Consider the following 17,074-nt stretch of genomic DNA (forward strand, 5'->3'; position numbering starts at 1 on the left):
CACGACACTGCCCCCCTCTTGGCGCCCGGTCAGGGCATCTCAGAGCAAAAAGTCGGGGGCTGAGAGACGTAAGGGTACCGGGGCGGCAAGGGACGGACCCCTGAGTGCAGGGCTCGAACAGGTAACGGGGACCAAGAGGCTGCAGCACAGCGCCCCCAGGGTTCTCCCCCGGCACCGCGTGCAGAGCCGGAAAGGCGCCGCTTACCATCTTTTAATCTCACTTTACCTATCAGTAAAATAGAGATATTAATACCTTTTCCCAATGGATTAAGTAAGAATTAAGTAATGGGTAAAAAGCAATTGGCCCAGTCCTGGATCCATATTAAGCACCTGATCAATATTAGCTACTATTTCAAATACTGTTATTGGCCTCCATTACACTATCGAGGTATTTCTAATTAGAAGTAAGAGAAAGAAGTCAAAGGTCTTGCTGTTATCATTTTCCCTCTTTCATTAGGAAATGCGGAGACTGACAACACTAAGAACTATAGAAAGGGAAAAGCAGGCACTCTTCTGTCTGTCCTCTGAAAGCAAAGGATAGTCAGAGAAGAGGATTAAGCCAAGTCATGTCTCTTGCAGCCCCAGTTCATCAATTCTAAAATGAACATTTATTTCACATTATAACACCTCTGCAATAGGGATATGTCTTACACTGCTTAACTAGCAGAGTTTTTTCTTTCTTAATGCTAAATAAAATAATGGCAAATCTTAAAATTCATGGCATCTTAAATTCAATGAAATAGAGTAATTGAGCTTTCTACTAAAAAATACTAATAGCACCCAAATAATCCCCCAAAGTACACCCTTTATTATTGTATTTATCACAGTATCTTACCATCTTTCTCCCCAGGCCTAACATGCTTATCATCTGGCACAAAGAGGTCACTTAGATTGATGGAATCAATGCATGCATGGGCTTGATCTGACCTTATTCACCACTCCTACTGTGAGTATCTGAAAAAAAATGTAGCCAAGGGAAGTCTATTTCTCTTTTCTCAGAATCCAACAGTCTTTAATTATATAGTGTTGATGTTGCTTATACTTGTTTCATGCATGTGAACCTCATCTACCCAACTATAGTGGAAGCATCTCAAGATAAGGACTAAGTCAGATAAATTTGCCTTCCCTACAGGGCTGGTGACGTGTTATATACTTAGTGATCAATTGCCTAAAGGGATTTTTTTTTTTTTTACACTGTACAAGGATATATGACCATATTCCTGCCAATCTGACTCCCCTAGAATTCTGAGTAGGGGATTTTAAAAACTTCCTTCGGGAATTCCCTGGCAGTCCAGTGGTTAGGACTCCGGACTCTCACTGCCCAGGGCTGGGTTCAATCCCTGGTTGGGGAACTAAGATCCCACAAGAGCGTGGCACGGCCAAAAAAATAAAATATATAAATTGTTGGAGAACTTTAAAAAAAAAATCCTTCGCTGCTCTAACAATTCAAATCACTTAGAATTCTTTCTCCACCACTTACTGATTGTTAATGGACCCTTTGTCTGTTGATCAGAAGAGTCAAACCTATAGTGAAAGAATTACAAACTCTAGAATAGATGGTCACTGGCATAGCTGATGCTGTTGGTGTATCATTCACAGACCCTCTGATCACTTTTGATCAATTCTGGGGTCTATCTCCTAACTTAGGTTTGCTTTGCTTCCAAAGAAGATGCTTTGTCAGTATTTGCAGAAATTCAGAATTGCCCTGGGGGAACCATAGCCATTGATTGATTGGTGCCTGAATAGAAAGCCCACCACCTTTGCCTCAAGGCTGGATAAACCCTGAGGTATAATTTATGCTCCAGAACTCTTCATAGGATCAGGCCAAGGCCAGGGCTTCATGAAACGGCACCGGCACCCTGCTTGCTTCATTTCCCCCATCCCTATCCTACTCCCTCTACACCCTTAAAACAGGGCGTCTTTGAGACAGTTAGGATCTGAATTTGATAGTGTCTGAGTTTTTGCATAAAAATAATGGGAAAAAAAGTTTTGTGTTCCAAGATTTAAACGTTTATTCTTCACCCTGGGTATATATTCTTGAAACTCATAATGAGCAATGTAAAACCATCAACAAAACCAAGACTGGGGAGTCTTTCTGCCCTGCCCTTCAGGAGGACACATTCTGCCCTGAGCAGGATAATAGGAATAAGGGAACAAAAGAACAGCAAACAATAAGAACTGACCAAACAGCATTTCACAATCGATTTTATTTTATTTACAAGTGATATTTATCTAATTTTATTTTTGACAATGTCTGGCTTCTTTGCTGAGCTTCTTAGTGGCTTTTTGGAACTAAAACTGTAGTGCAAAATGAGTTGATCGATATTTTGATAAAATGCTGCAAGATCACATAACAGAAATGCATCTTCTAATAGGCTCTGATTTCTCTCTCACTGCATCCCTTATAATGTAGTAGTCTTTCCTTATCAATGGTTTCAATGGTCGGAAAATATTAAATGGAAAATACCAGAAATAAACAATTCATAACTTTTAAATTGGGCACCATTCTGAGTAGCATGATGAATCTTGTGCCATCCTGCTCCATCCACCTGGGACACAAACCATCCCTTTGTCCAGCATATCCATGGAGTATACACTACCCACTGGTTAGTATAGGAAAAAACATAGCATACCTAGGGTTTGGTACTATCTGAGGTTTCAGGTATCCACTGCGGGTCTTGGAAGATATCCCTACGGATAAGGGGGACTACTGTACTCTGGAGTCTCAAAAACAAATCTCAGGATCTATTCTAGTGAATGGAACAGTTATATAAGATTGTACACCTTGGCAGGCAGTTTCACAAATTTGTTTCTGAATTTCTTCAAAGCTCTTAGGTGTGGTAGATGGAAGTGTGGATGGTGATAACTCTGGGACTGAATTCTTGTTCTTTTCCTTTTATGGCATTCAGCAAGTTGTTTAATCTTCCTGAGCTTCAGTTTTATTTCCTTGATAAGACTGTTATAAAGAAATGAATGAGATAATATGTAGTTGGTGGGGCAGCTGTTTGAGATGTTAATTTATATCTTGTTCAGGCTGCTATAAGTATTTCTGCCTCCCCAATCCAAGGAAAGCAGCCATGTCTGCCTCCAGGAGTAGTTAACAGCTTTAATGTTGCAGGGCCAAAATTAAAAGTTGTCTGACACTCAGAGCATAACCTTTGGTCTAGTCTTGAAGGTGATCCAGCTGGATTGTTGCAGGTGGCAGGAGACATTAAGGGTTGGGAGAAGAAGTGGACCAACACTAGAGAGTAAACTATTTGGGAAACACCTCCCCATGTTTAGAGGGGATGCATTTATGGATTTCAAGAGAGTCAGGGACATGTGCCCTACTCCCACACAGTAGCAGGATCCAGGGCCTCTGATGGTGGCCAGCTTGTTACAAAATTGTATGTGTCAAGATAGAATGATAGAACCTATTTTCTTTAACAGTTTTTCGGCTGGATTTATAATTTTAAGATATTTAACGTGTGGTATATGAACCTCTATTTGTATTCTTGTCCTAGGCCCTGTAAATATTTGGGGTGGCCTGGAAAAGGGACCATAAGGACTTGGATCATGAACAACCAACAATGGTAGCTAATGTAGTCTGAAGAACAGAGAGCACATCTCAGAATATTATGGAATGTGTAGGACCCTGGGATGGTATAGAAACCCCTAATAAATTTTCTTTCCCCTAAAGTAAACATGACAAATCCTGAATTTCTCATCTCCCTTGACCTAGGTGGCTCAGAGCCAGATTTAACTTCATTTAGAACAAAATAGGGGCACGGATTTTTCTCTATCTTGTTCACTGCTTTATCCCTAGCACCTAGAACAGTGCCAATACACTTTGTTGAATGAATGGATTCTTGCTTCCAGTGCCAAGGACCAAACTCCCACCTGCCACATTGTGTAAAGCTCCTGGTTTTGTGCTGTCACATATTAGGTGTGTGTGTCAGGCACTCATTTTTGCCAAATGCCATATAATACTTCTTTGTATCTAATGTGTCAGATGAGCCTAGAATACCCTGTTTATTTATTAAATTGTTTTAGCACCTTTAGCACTGTCTGTTATGCACAGACAACTAAGTACTTCGCCGGCCAGTTTTCCTCACTCCCTTCCTGTCATAAGTCCTAATCCCACTTTTCTGACAGAGCCCCTATCATAAATCCAGGGTTTCTTTGGCCCTGTATGTGAAACCAATTGTTTCAGAGACCACAGCCTTAGGGTTCTAGATCCTTCTCCATCTATATGCAACTTTCCTGCCCTTCATTTAACATAGTACCTGCCTTCTCTCCCATCCTAGATACAATCCCAAAGTTAGAAATTCCCTTACCAACACCACCAGGTATCCACACGAGAGATACCCTTTGATCTCCGGGCCAGAAAGTGATGCTTCTACTGTCACCCTTCAGGCCAATTTATTTAGGGAAGAGTTATAGAAAGGGCGAGTACATCTAAAAGCAACCTTCTTTCTTGGTACTGAGGACTGAAGGATATTGTTTTAAAGCCTTCTGTAAGGCTCCATGTACCTCTGTGTTTCTCAGCTTCTGCCATCTATAGAGAATACACCTGTTCTCAGAGGACTGAAAAACCATATGGTTTCCACCCTGTTGTTGGGATATAGTCTCAATCATGGCTAGAATTTTATTAGTCTGAGTTTGACCTTTTTCTGTGTGTATTCACTAGCTTAGCAATTTAACTACTCTGAGACTCTATTAGTACCAAGCTCAGTAAGCTTCTAATTTGTACACTGGAGGCTCCTTGCAGGCAAGAACTGTGCCTTTTGGTTCTGTATCCCCAGCACTTAGTACCCCACCTGGTATGTAGTACTGTTCAGTGAAATCCCTCCTAGAGATAGATTCTGTCAAGAACTGTAAAGGGTCTGAGTTTTACCCTACTTGCAAGTTAACAAGCTAGCCTGTCATAGTTTCATGGATGCTGGTAGAAGACATGAGACTCCTGGGTCAGAGTCAAAAATGGTTTATTACTCATAGCAATAGTAGTAGCTAGAGCATCTGCCTTTTTAAAGTCAGTTCCCCAAGACCTAGTTTCCAGAGGGCAATGGGAATAGGGCCTGTTAACACCTGTACATGAAGAACTCTGAGCTTAGGGAGCCAAAATCTTTGTTTTACTTTGCAGAATTTTTATGGTTTTATTTAACACAAAAAAAACTTGCACATGAACTGTTCATTTTCTTCACTGTGCAGCCTGGCATTGCGATCAGTGACTCATGGCCAGCTGGGCTGCTCTTTCCACAATGCCTTTGAGGTTCTTGGAGGAAATGAGAGCCATCTCAGCACAGTAAGATTTGTTGCACATCAGCAGCACTTCCAGCTTTTTGATGTTGTAGACCAGAAACTTCTAGAAGCCACTAGGCAGCATGTGCTTCATTTTCTTGTTGCTGCCATGACCAATATTGGGCATCAAGATCTGGCACTTGAATCTTCTCTGTACCCTGTTGTCGATGCCTCTGGGTTTCTGCCAGTTACACTTAATTTTGACATATCAGCCTGACTGGTGCTGGATGAACTTCTTGGTCTTCTCTTTGATCACTTTGGGCTTCATAAGGTGTCTGAGAACAGTTATGATGCTGGGTTGGAGACGGCTTCTACCTCCCCTGAATCTTTTATAATGGGCAGTAAACATGCCTACCCTTTACTCCAGAAGGACACCCTGTTGCCATCAAACATTCTTGAAAAGGTAGTCTGGAACAAAGTGCAGTTGGTGCCTCATTTACAGGACTTGCAGAAATGGGAGTGACCCACGGAGAAATGTCTCAACAGACGGCTGTAGTGAAGCAGAGGTGGCAGCAGCCTGAAGTTCACTTGCTCCTGCCCAACCCAATCTCAGAAGCCTCCAAGAGCAAACAGGTTTTTCAGTGTTTCAGGAGCACTCTGCTCATTCTGGCTTCCACTTCTTTGGTGGTCCAATACTCCCTGCCTTGAATGCCCTTTCCTTACTCCTCTACTACGTAAATCTTATTCATCTTTCTAGATCAGATTCAAATTCCACTCTCCTATAAAGCATTCCCTGACCAGCCCAACTCACAGTGATTTCTTCTCCGATATTACAGAGTGATTATTATCTATATCAATCATATTGACACTTAGGAAGTAACAATAATAACACCAACAACCTCTGACATTTGTGTCTTGTGTATCATTTTACCTTTTACTAAGTATTTTTACACAAACTATTCCCTTTGACTCTCACAGCAATCTGCAAGACATGCAAAGGAAAATATTATTTTCAATTTATAGATAAGGAAAAGCAGAAATTCAGAAATGTGCCCAAGGTCACCTAGTTAATAAACAGGTCATCAGATTTAGCATTAGTTCCTAGGCTCATAATGGCTGCACTATGCCATTTCTTGTTGCTGTTTAAACTCCCAAATGGATTTATTTCATGTAGTGTTAAGTCTCAGAGAGACTTGATACTTTCCCTCTGGTCAAAGAGTAGGGGTGGAGATTAGAGTTAGAGCAGAGTCTAGTGGTTAAGGGTCCTGAGTCAGACAAACCTGCTGTGGAGAGATTTCTTGGGCTCACCAATATACAGGTTGCCTCACCTTCCAGAACATGGAGCTAAACCATTTCGCAGGTTCCCTTGCATCCTAGATTCCCACGTGACTGAGTTCTAGCCAATGGAATGTGGGCAGAAGTGATGTCACTACTTCCAGGTCTGACCTTAAAACATCCTATTCAATCTTCCATGCTCTCTTTCCGTCACTCCAGGCTGATTGATGATGGGGAGATCTTGAAGCTGCAATATGCTTAAGCCATAAGATGGAAGGGGCCTGTGTACATGAGTCACTGCTTAGAGGTGAGCTGCCTAAGAGAGCCACCTGACGAGGACCATCCACGCTGCACTTTGCCCCAGCAAGAAACACATTTTATTGTGTTACATTACTATGATTTTGGGATTGCTAAACCAGTTACCCTACCCTAATACACTTGAGATTAAAATCCAGCACTATAATCCACCAGTCTAGTGTGACTTTCTGTGTGGTACTTAGCCTTTATTTACCCATTTTTATGATGGAAATAATAATAATACCTATCTTATAGAATGCTTGTGAGAATTAAATGAGATAACATATGCAAAGGACTAAGCACAGTGTCTGGCACATAGTATAAATGCTATTTAATCAATAAATACTATTAACTTTTCATGTTATTATTTCTAACACATTTTCTGCTGGTTCCAAACAAAACTTTGAATTTCTGTTTTTCCAACTTGTATTAGAGCAGAAAAGACAGTGCTTCCTCTCACTCTGATTACGTTATGATAATGAGAATGAGAATGGCTCAGGGTTAGTCAGTGTTAGAGTCAGTCTGCACACAGACCTTGTTTTCTGGGTGTCCTGCCAATACATTCTCTCCTGCCCCTAGGGACTTAAAACCAGTGAGGAGGGGAGTTCCCTGGTGGCCTAGTGGTTAGAATTCCGGGCTTTCACTGCCATGGCCTGGGTTCAATCCCTGGTAGGGGAACTGAAATCCCGCAAGCTACATGGCCAAAAAAATATTTTTTTAATAAAATAAAATAAAACCAGGGAGGAAAAACAGCAATAAAAAATTTATAAAGCTATTGCCATTGCAAAAAAAAAATCAAAATCTTCTGAAAATCTCTGAATATCATACTGGAAATATGTATTTCTAACTAAAGGTGACATTTGATAATGCTTAGTCTTAGTATTCACAATGAATTCATCAGTTGTGGTTGGGTCATTTGAAATGACACGACTAAATCTTTCAAGTAAAAAAATTCGGGGCATCCCTGGTGGCACAGTGGTTAAGAATCCGTCTGCCAATGCAGGGGACACGGGATCGAGGCCTGGTCTGGGAAGATCCCACATGCCACAGAGCAACTAAGCCCGTGCACCACAACTATTGAGCCTGCGCTCTAGAGCCTGCGAGCCACAACTACTGAAGCCCGTGCACCTAGAGCCCATGCTCTGCAACAAGAGAAGCCACCGCAATGAGAAGCCTGCGCACTGCAACGAAGAGTAGCCCCCACTTGCCGCAACTAAAGAAAGCCCGCGCGCAGAAACGAAGACCCAACGCAGCCAAAAATTAATTAATTAATTTAAAAAAATTCTATTCTTTGGGTGATAATGATGTGTCAGTGTAGTTTCATCAATTGTCACAAATGTATGACTCTGGTGGGAATTCCCTGGTGGTCTAGTGGTTTGGACTCCACGCTTTCACTGCCGTAGGCCCGGGGTTCAATCCCTGATCATCCCACAGGCCACAAAATGTGGCCAAAAAAACCCAAACAAACAAAAAAAACAAATGTATGACACTGGTGAGCAATGTTGATAATAGGAAAGGCTATTCATGTGTGGAGGCATGGGGCGTGTGGGAACTCTCTGTACTTTCCACTCAATTTGGCTGTGAACATAAAATTGCTCTAAAAAATAAAGTCCATTAAAAATTCTATTCACCATTACTGAATTGAACTTATAATTATAAGTACTTTCTCTAATGGGATAATTATGTTATTAAAAAGAAATTACTAGAGTTTAATCTTGAAATGATTGGCACAGAGTATTCCCAGTACATTTTTTTTTTCTCTAGTTGGTGACAACATAAACTGAAGCTCAGATTGAGCCACCTCTCTGACACTTGGGAAACTGATGACAGGGCAGATAAAGGCCTGTCACGGCTGATTTCATGTTATGACTTGTTAATGTGTCCAGCCCACCCACAATGGTTCAGGGAATTAAAAAAGGATCCCAAGGGTATGCAGCAAGAACATTTCTTGCATGAGCAGATTGGGAAAATAAAGAACATTTCTTTGAAAATTTGCTTGATGGCCCAGGTTTAAATATAGGCCATAGGATAAAGAGCACTTTTCATTCACCCTCTTGCCAATTATCCTGTTGCTTGCTCTCACCTTGTCTACTGAACAAGTAAACATGGAAAAAGCTATAGGCTCTGAAATCAGTCAGCCTGGATACAAATTCCAGCTATGCCTTGGCCAGATTATTTAACTTTTCAGGTGATTGCGTTCTTCATCTGTAAAATAAGAACACAATAGCACTGACCAATGGTGAATACCTAGGAACTGTTTTGTGCTTTGTTGTTAAAAGATTAAGAACCAGAATTTGATACAAATTTGGAATAAAGTATACCAATCTAAAAACTCCTGAGGGATTAATCACAAAACTGGTAACAGGGGACTTCCCTGGTGGCGCAGTGGTTAAGAATCCACCTGCCAATGTGGGGGACATGGGTTCAAGCCCTGGTCTGGGAAGATCCCACATGCTGCGGAGCAACTAAGCCCGTGCACCACAACTACTGAGCCTGCGCTCTAGAGCCTGCGAGCCACAACTACTAAGCCCATGTAGCACAACTGCTGAGGCCTGTGCACCTAGAGCCTGTGCTCCACAACAAGAGAAACCACTGCAATAAGCCCAGGCACCACAATGAAGAGTAGCCCCCGCTCGCCACAACTAGAGAAAACCCACGCGCAGCAACGAAGACCCAACGCAGCCAAAAATAAATAAATAAATAAATAGAAAAATATTTTTTAAAAAACAAAAACAAGACTGGTAACAGGAGATTTTAGTACAAATAATCAATTTATTAATCTCCCCAACCTCTCACTAACCCCTTCACCCTTCTAATACTAAAAGTTTATACACACAATTTTGGAATATGAAATATTTTATCAAAATATACTAATGTTCCATATTATTAAGGAACTATAATCATGGAATTGCTTGCATTTTTTTCCAATTGTTTACTATTAAACAGAAAGCCTATTGGGAGATTTTATAAACATTAAAATTTGAAAAATCATTTCTATTTTCTTTTTTATCCAGCTATTTTTATTTTAAAACTGATTTATCATGCAGTCATATTCTAAGAAAAGCTTTCAATGAAATTATATAAAATACACTGAAGTTATAATTTAATACACTTTTATCTGGTTCAAGTGCTAAGAGGTTTAGTTCAGCCCAGGTTAATCTGTGTTGCACAGAGCATAGTGGTTCAGTTCTGGACCTAAGGGAGGTTTGATCTGAAAATTTGGACCTCTCTACCAGCTCAAAGAGATTCAAAACCTTGGTTTGGCCTAGAATTGAACTAGTCCCTCCAGAAATACTCCAATGAGAATTTACCTAAAACAAGTTAAAATCAGACCAAGGTCTAAGTCGGGAATGAGAATTTTTCACTTTGATGCATTCTACCTTAATTATTTTTTAAAAATTAACTAAAAAATATTTTTTTAAGTAAATGCAAGATGCAGCAGACAGTAATACTCACACAATACTCATTTTCTCTCATACACTTTCTCCCAGTTCTGCCCAGCTTATAGCAAGTAGTTGGAGCCATGTGACTAGATATGGTCAATGGGCTTTGAGGAGAACTGATGTGTGTCACTTCCAGGCCAAGGCAGAAAAAAGCCAGTGCTTGATTCTCTAGATTTCCTTCTTTCCACTCTGACTCGAGTGGCCTCATGGATCCTTGAGTAACAATGTGGAGTAAAACCCACTGCCTACCTACCTGGAACAGTGTGTCAGAGAAATAAATTTTTGTTGTTTTAAACCACTGCGACTTTGGGGGTTGTTTTTTACAATAATTTAATTTAGTCTGTCCCAATTCACAATACTTCCTTAAATGAAACCTGTTCTTTCACTCCTCATGCTTTTGCACATGCTGTTCACAATACATGAAAGGTCCTGGCACCTCAACCATCAAGCCAGCTCCTGTTTATTTCAGGATCCAGCCCCAGTATCTTCTTGTGCCTAATGAAATGCAGAATGACATATAGAGGAAAGAGTATGGGTTTCAGAATTTGCTAGGCTCAGGTTCAAATGTGGTTCCATCTCTTAAAAGCTAAGCAACATGAGAAAAGTTATTTAACCTTTCTCTGCTCTGGTTTCCTCATCTACAAAGTGAGGAAAATAACTTCATTGGATATTTGTGAGATTAAATAACATCAGGGGTATAAATTGCTTAGTGCAATGTTTATCACATAGGAAAAAAACTAGCTGTATTATTATTTCCAGGCCTCTACCACCCCAGTTAAATTCAGATGCATTTTCCTCTTGGTTTCCATAGCACCTCTATTATAACATTAACTGTCTTCCATTATATTTTTTGCATCCATGTCTATATTCCCCATTAACCTGTGAATAACTAGAAGTTAGTGGCATTGTCTGATTTTGTTTGCAGTTCTATTCCCAGCACCTAGAACACTGTTCGGCAATAAGAAGTGTTCTACTAATATTTGTTAAGTAAAGTCTTCTTTTTTTTAATTAATTTATTAATTTATTTATTTTTGGCTGTGTTGGGTCTTCGTTTCTGTGCGAGGGCTTTCTCTAGTTGCAGCAAGCGGGGGCCACTCTTCATCGCGGTGCGCGGGCCTTTCACTGTCGCGGCCTCTCTTGTTGCGGAGCACAGGACGTGCAGGCTCAGTAGTTGTGGCTCACGGGCCCAGTTGCTCCGCGGCATGTGGGATCTTCCCAGACCAGGGCTCGAACCCGTGTCCCCTGTATTGGCAGGCAGATTCTCAACCACTGCACCACCAGGGAAGCCCAGTAAACTCTTCCTGATGTGCTCAGTACAGTCAATCTTTAATAACTTTTTATTGATTGGATGAATAGAGCAATGAATAAATCAATTAATGAATAAATGATTATCTCTTGCCTTTCCCCATAAGTAAACTGACTTTTTCAAAGGGGAACCATTTTAACCTACTTCCTATAAGCCTCATCTCATTCCTGCTGCCACCTCTGCTTTCTTCTCTCATGGCAGACTGGCTACCTATTTATTAAAATTGTGTCCTCTTCCATAACATACTTCTGGAAAACATTTATCATTCCCCTTGCAACTAGGCAGTGCTTTGTGACTAATTCTCACCAATGGAAAGTAAGCAGAAATGATGTATCTTCCTTCAAGCTGAGCCCATAAAATACCTTCCTTGAGATCCTCCCTATCCTTTTGTCCCTTCTGTTGGATGCAGAGAAACCATTGGAGGATGCCAATACCTGAGAAGATGCTGGAGCCACCAGATGAAAAGTGCTTGGAGCTTGAGTGCCTGAATGACTTGTGGAGTAAACTTCTACTTACTTCATTTACTTCATCCCAACCAATCAAATTGGACTATGAGATTAATAAGAAATGATTATTCTGTTAGGCATTGGGATTTTGGATTGTTTATCACCTTCAGAGCCTTATATTCACCCATCCAGGGCTGGGATAAAAAGCACTTAAGCAGCCTGGCACACACCAGTCATCCCCCCCAATCTGTAAGTACTTGAAAGAAGCAGGTCCTCTTGTAGTGCTGACCCCTGGCTCCTGTGTTTTCCACCACTTCCTCCCTGACTGAGATCTAGAATGGGACTTGGTCAGTGCTGCCACTGGAGAACTAAGGAGTTGCAGTTCTTTATGCCCACGAGGTGCCCTGTTCTGGTAATGGGCACTGCTTCCTGAGGCTGGGTTCCAACACTGTTTATAAAGCTTAGTCCTGCTTTTGGATTTTTTAGCTTAATATCCCAGGAGTTCCTAAGAATGAGACCTTGCTTCGCTTTTGCTGGGTCCTGCACCAGAGTTGTGCCCCCTAATCCAGAGGCCATTACATGTTAATTAACCATGGTGAGCATGGTAAGTTGGCTTTCTGTCTGTTTGTAGTCTTGAGTTTTGCTTACCCCCTTCATAACTTATGCTGGGAAACCTTGCTCTGCCCTGATGACCTAGCTGCAGACCAAGCATTTGCTTAAACTTTGTCCATTTCTCCTGCAGTTCACTGAGGCACCTTTGCCCTGCTGAGCTGTCAGAGCCTTTACATTCAGCTGGGCCCACACCTTCCTTTCACCACCTGGGATGGGTGGGTCTGGAGCAAAGTATCCTCCTGACATTCCTCTCCAGCCTAGAGTAAGCAGTGCACAGGGACGTTCTGAGATTAGCACAGTTCAGGTGTCATCAGGTCCTTTGTTTTTCCATTGGCATTTAGTATTTCAATGAATGCTTTATATTGTGATAAATATACTTTAATTTTAGAGTATAGTAAATAGGTTAATGGTTTTAGAGCCTTATATTTTTATGAGATATGGATACACTACATTACATTTAGGGCATGCTTGGCATGCACACATTATTTTTTTGCACTAAATCAAGTCTACTGGGACCTCAGCTTAACATTTGATGACTTAATATGCAAGTTTACTAAAGTCCCAGCCAGTCGTCCTATTGCACAGTCACCACATACCCAAGCATTTAAAGTGCCTTTCTTCTTTAATCTCATTTTTGTCCTACAGTCTTTTCTAATGTGCCTTGCTTTCGTTTGCTGGCCTATATCTTTACTGTCCAGCTAAATAGACCGAGTCATTTCTAAACAATGACTTTTATTATTGAGCTTAAGGAAATTAAAAAATAAAATCAAACCTGCTGCATGTAGGTACAAGTTGCCAATAGTCAATTCTCAGGAAAGCAGCTACTGGAAGTAGTCTGTCCTATACTCCTGGCAGCAACAATGACAATAAAAGCCTCGCCCTACAGATGTCCTGGAAGCACCCAGTTTCCATCCTAGAATGGCAGAGAATTGCATTTTCACTCAAACTTTATTATCTACACTAAGGATGTTTGCAGAATCCAGTGAGATAGCTAACACTGAGTGTGAACTATATGCCAGATATTGGGCAGCACATTTTACATACTCCTTTACTCATTGCAGCATTTTTACAAGGTAGGTGCTATTATTATTACTATCCCTCCTATTTTACAGATAAAGAAACAGGTTTAGATGCTTTAGGGAACTTGGTCAATGTCACAGTGTGTCAATTAGGATGAATTCGGCTGCAAGAAATAAAAACTTATGAGGAGTGGCTAATACCAGTGCCTCTCAGATTTTAATGTGAATAAGAATCACCTAGGATCTTGTTAAACTGCAGGTTCTAATTTAGTAGGTTGGGAATTGGGGATGAGATTCTACATTTTCAATAAGCAACCAAGTGATGCCAATGCTGGTCTGGAGACCATACACTGAATAGCAAGTGTTTAACCACAAAAACACTTATTGTTTACTTAGTGAGAGGTTTGGAGGTAGGCAGTTACAGGATTGATTCAACAGCTCTACAATGTCCTTCAGGACACAGACTCTTTCCATCTATCTGATGTGCCATCATAAATAAGTTTTTTATCTTAGGCTATTTCCTCATGGTCACAAGATGGCCATCTCTGCTCCAAGTGTCACATCTGTATGTGGCTAGAAACACAATTCATTCCCCCTGAGACTGGACACATTGCCAGCTTAAAAAAAAAAAAAAATCTAGCAAGGAAGACATGGAGGTAAGTGGGGAATGGAAGTGGGGAAAGGCATTAAACATGTATGCCATAGCTAAGAAATAGTATAGCCAAGATTCAACCCATCTGTATCCAAAGCTATATACTACTTTGCATCTGTTGAATTAACTGTAGCTGAGGTGACCCAAAGTCATCTCAGAAGGCAAACCTGGAATGCCATTGCTCTAAACATGCTCAACTTTGATTACTTGTACCATGGCAGCCTGAAGAATGAGTATGCTATATAAAAAAAGGGAATGGATTTGTTTGGAGCCTAGAGATGAAGAGCCATATAAGCACAATTCACAAAGATTCGGCTCAGCAGAGAACTGTTCTTCTATGGGGCAGAGATTGTTCAGCTGGATTAGATGTACACATAAAAACATCCCTTAAAATGATTTCTCTTGACTCCATGCTCACCAGCAAATTTTCTGGTTCTTCATTTGATCTGCCAAGTAATCAGAAACCAGGAAGGGAGAGGGAGCTCCCCTGGTGAGTCTACAGGCGTTATTGTTTCTCTGAGAGTACAGAGTTCCCACTGGAAATAAATACTTGCACTTGGACAGAGAGAAGAGCTCAGAGACATACCCATGTCCAAATTGAAACTTATTATGCAATAAAAGTGGAAACACAAATCACTGTAAAAGGAACAAGTTGTTTAGGAGATGTTGGGAAAACTGGCTCCCCATATGGGAGAAAATATTTAAACAAAATTTCACAAAGACAATGAGACATCAAGTTTACATCAATTAGACTGTTCTCTTAGGGAACACACAGGAGGGCGTTCATTAGAGCTTTGTTTATGGTTCTGGAGAGTTGAAGGTAACCTGGGTGGCCATGACTGAGAGAGTGAACAGGTTGAATGCAATGGATTAGAGGTACCATATAGCAACAAGAATAGGTCTTTAATATATAATACTTAATGACAAAAGATATAGAATGCAATACTATTCATGTAAGCTAAAAATACAAGCACATAATATACAGTTTGTATAACACATTCAAATAAAAAGATACACATTAAATACATTAAATTACCTATGGGGATGGGGAATGGGAGTAGAGTATGATGATCAAAAAAATGAATGGATAGATAGATAGATATATAAATAGGACAGAGCGGTCTCAGTGGGACCGATAATGATAACATGCCAGTAACTGAAGAATGTCATTAACTGAACCTTCTGCACCTGAGATCCAAATAAATAATTTAGCACCTGCAGGCAAGCACATACACATAGTTATCTATATATACATATAAAGATACAAATTATTAAAAGTTAAAAATGAACACATGAAGATTCTTGTTTGCTCATTCCCTTTCTTGTGATTTCTTGTAGATGTCCTGACAAAAATGAGTCTCAGGGCCTGTGCTGAGTCTGAGCCAAGGCCTAAAGACCCATCAAAGTCCGCTCCCCTGAGTAATCCACCTTCCTAGTCCACAACCAGCACATCTCTCTGACTATAACCTTAAGTTTGGAGATTCTAATTATTAAAGTTGGATATCACCTTTCTGTCTAGCTAGAATGCATCCTCCCTTTCCTTCAGATAGAAAGTTTATTTTTATTTCTACTCAGTTACTGTTTCATTGTCTAAGTTCTTCGGTTAATGGAACGAGTTAGACTGTTAATATCTTCTCATTTGCATTAATAGTTTTCATATTGTCTCTGCTATTACTACCACAGCTAATTTTCCTGGCCAACATAGATTTTTTTTTTTTTTTTGGTATGAAGATAGATATCCCTTTCTTGTGTTTTAGAAATAACTCCTGATACTATTTGAGGGACTACATTTAAGGTGAGGAGACTATAAATAGAAAAGTAGCTCACTGAATTGTAAACTGGCATTTGGAATGGAAAAAAAAAGGGGGGGAGTGTGTCCTTAAGTGGAAAAGACTATTTGCACAAGAGGCCAACTGTTGTTTTAAATTAACTTTGATGCTAGGATTTAACCCTTTGCTCCCAAGGACATTAAATAGGTTAATTTCTAACTAATTGGAATCCAAGGGTTACAGGGGCAAAATTATGAAAATGCTTAGGTCATGCTTGAATTTGGAAATTCTATAATCTAAAGTGCTAAGGAAAGTGTCAAGACAAAAGGGCCTGGCTTATAAAGGTAAGTTGTAAGATATATAACGAAATTTTTAAGGAAAATAGCTGCACAAGCAAAGAGAACTGTCAGACTATTTCCTTGATATAAAAATCCAAATGAATACACATATACTTTCATAAAAACCAGTGGAGAACTTAGAACAGCTAAAAATGTAAGTGCCTACATGGTATGATTTTTATAGGTACAGTCCAGCTGTAAATTAACATTATGACTTTGTGGCTTTATGCTTTCTTCTTAAAATGCCATTTATATGCATGCAGGTGTAACTCATACTAGTAACTGGTGTTCCAGTTTGCCTCTAGGCTAGTCTAGCTGGTAATGAATTTTGCAAATGCCAGATACTCCAGGCTCTTATCTCAGATAAGATGTGGGGCCCAAAGGCAAGATTATAACAAATTCTAATTGTGTACACTTCAGACAAAAATCTGTGAATAGAGTCACTGCAGTTCTAGAAATAGAAAGTGGAATCAATCCAATCAAAATGCCAATATGAGGAAATAATTCAAAAATGGGAGTTCTCAGAGGAATCATGTTTTCGTAGACAAGCAGAAAGGAAAATATTTGAAATCAAGATTACTAAATTGATGAGCAGCCTTGAAAAGATGTGCCCCTTTAGGATTTTATTCAAGGACCAAGACTTATTACGTTATTAACCACTTGCTGAAAAAAAGTAATACTCCACATGCTGTCATTT

At 40.1% G+C, this 17,074-nt stretch overlaps 1 pseudogene; it reads right to left on the reverse strand.

The window, feature by feature from the left end:
- Positions 1 to 5,139: 5,139 nt before the first annotated feature.
- On the reverse strand, positions 5,140 to 5,629 carry LOC133084637 (large ribosomal subunit protein eL32-like; annotated as a pseudogene).
- Between the last annotated feature and the right edge of the window lie 11,445 nt (positions 5,630 to 17,074).

The sequence above is a fragment of the Eubalaena glacialis genome, chromosome 2, assembly GCF_028564815.1.
Source record: "Eubalaena glacialis isolate mEubGla1 chromosome 2, mEubGla1.1.hap2.+ XY, whole genome shotgun sequence".
NCBI lineage: Eukaryota > Metazoa > Chordata > Mammalia > Artiodactyla > Balaenidae > Eubalaena > Eubalaena glacialis.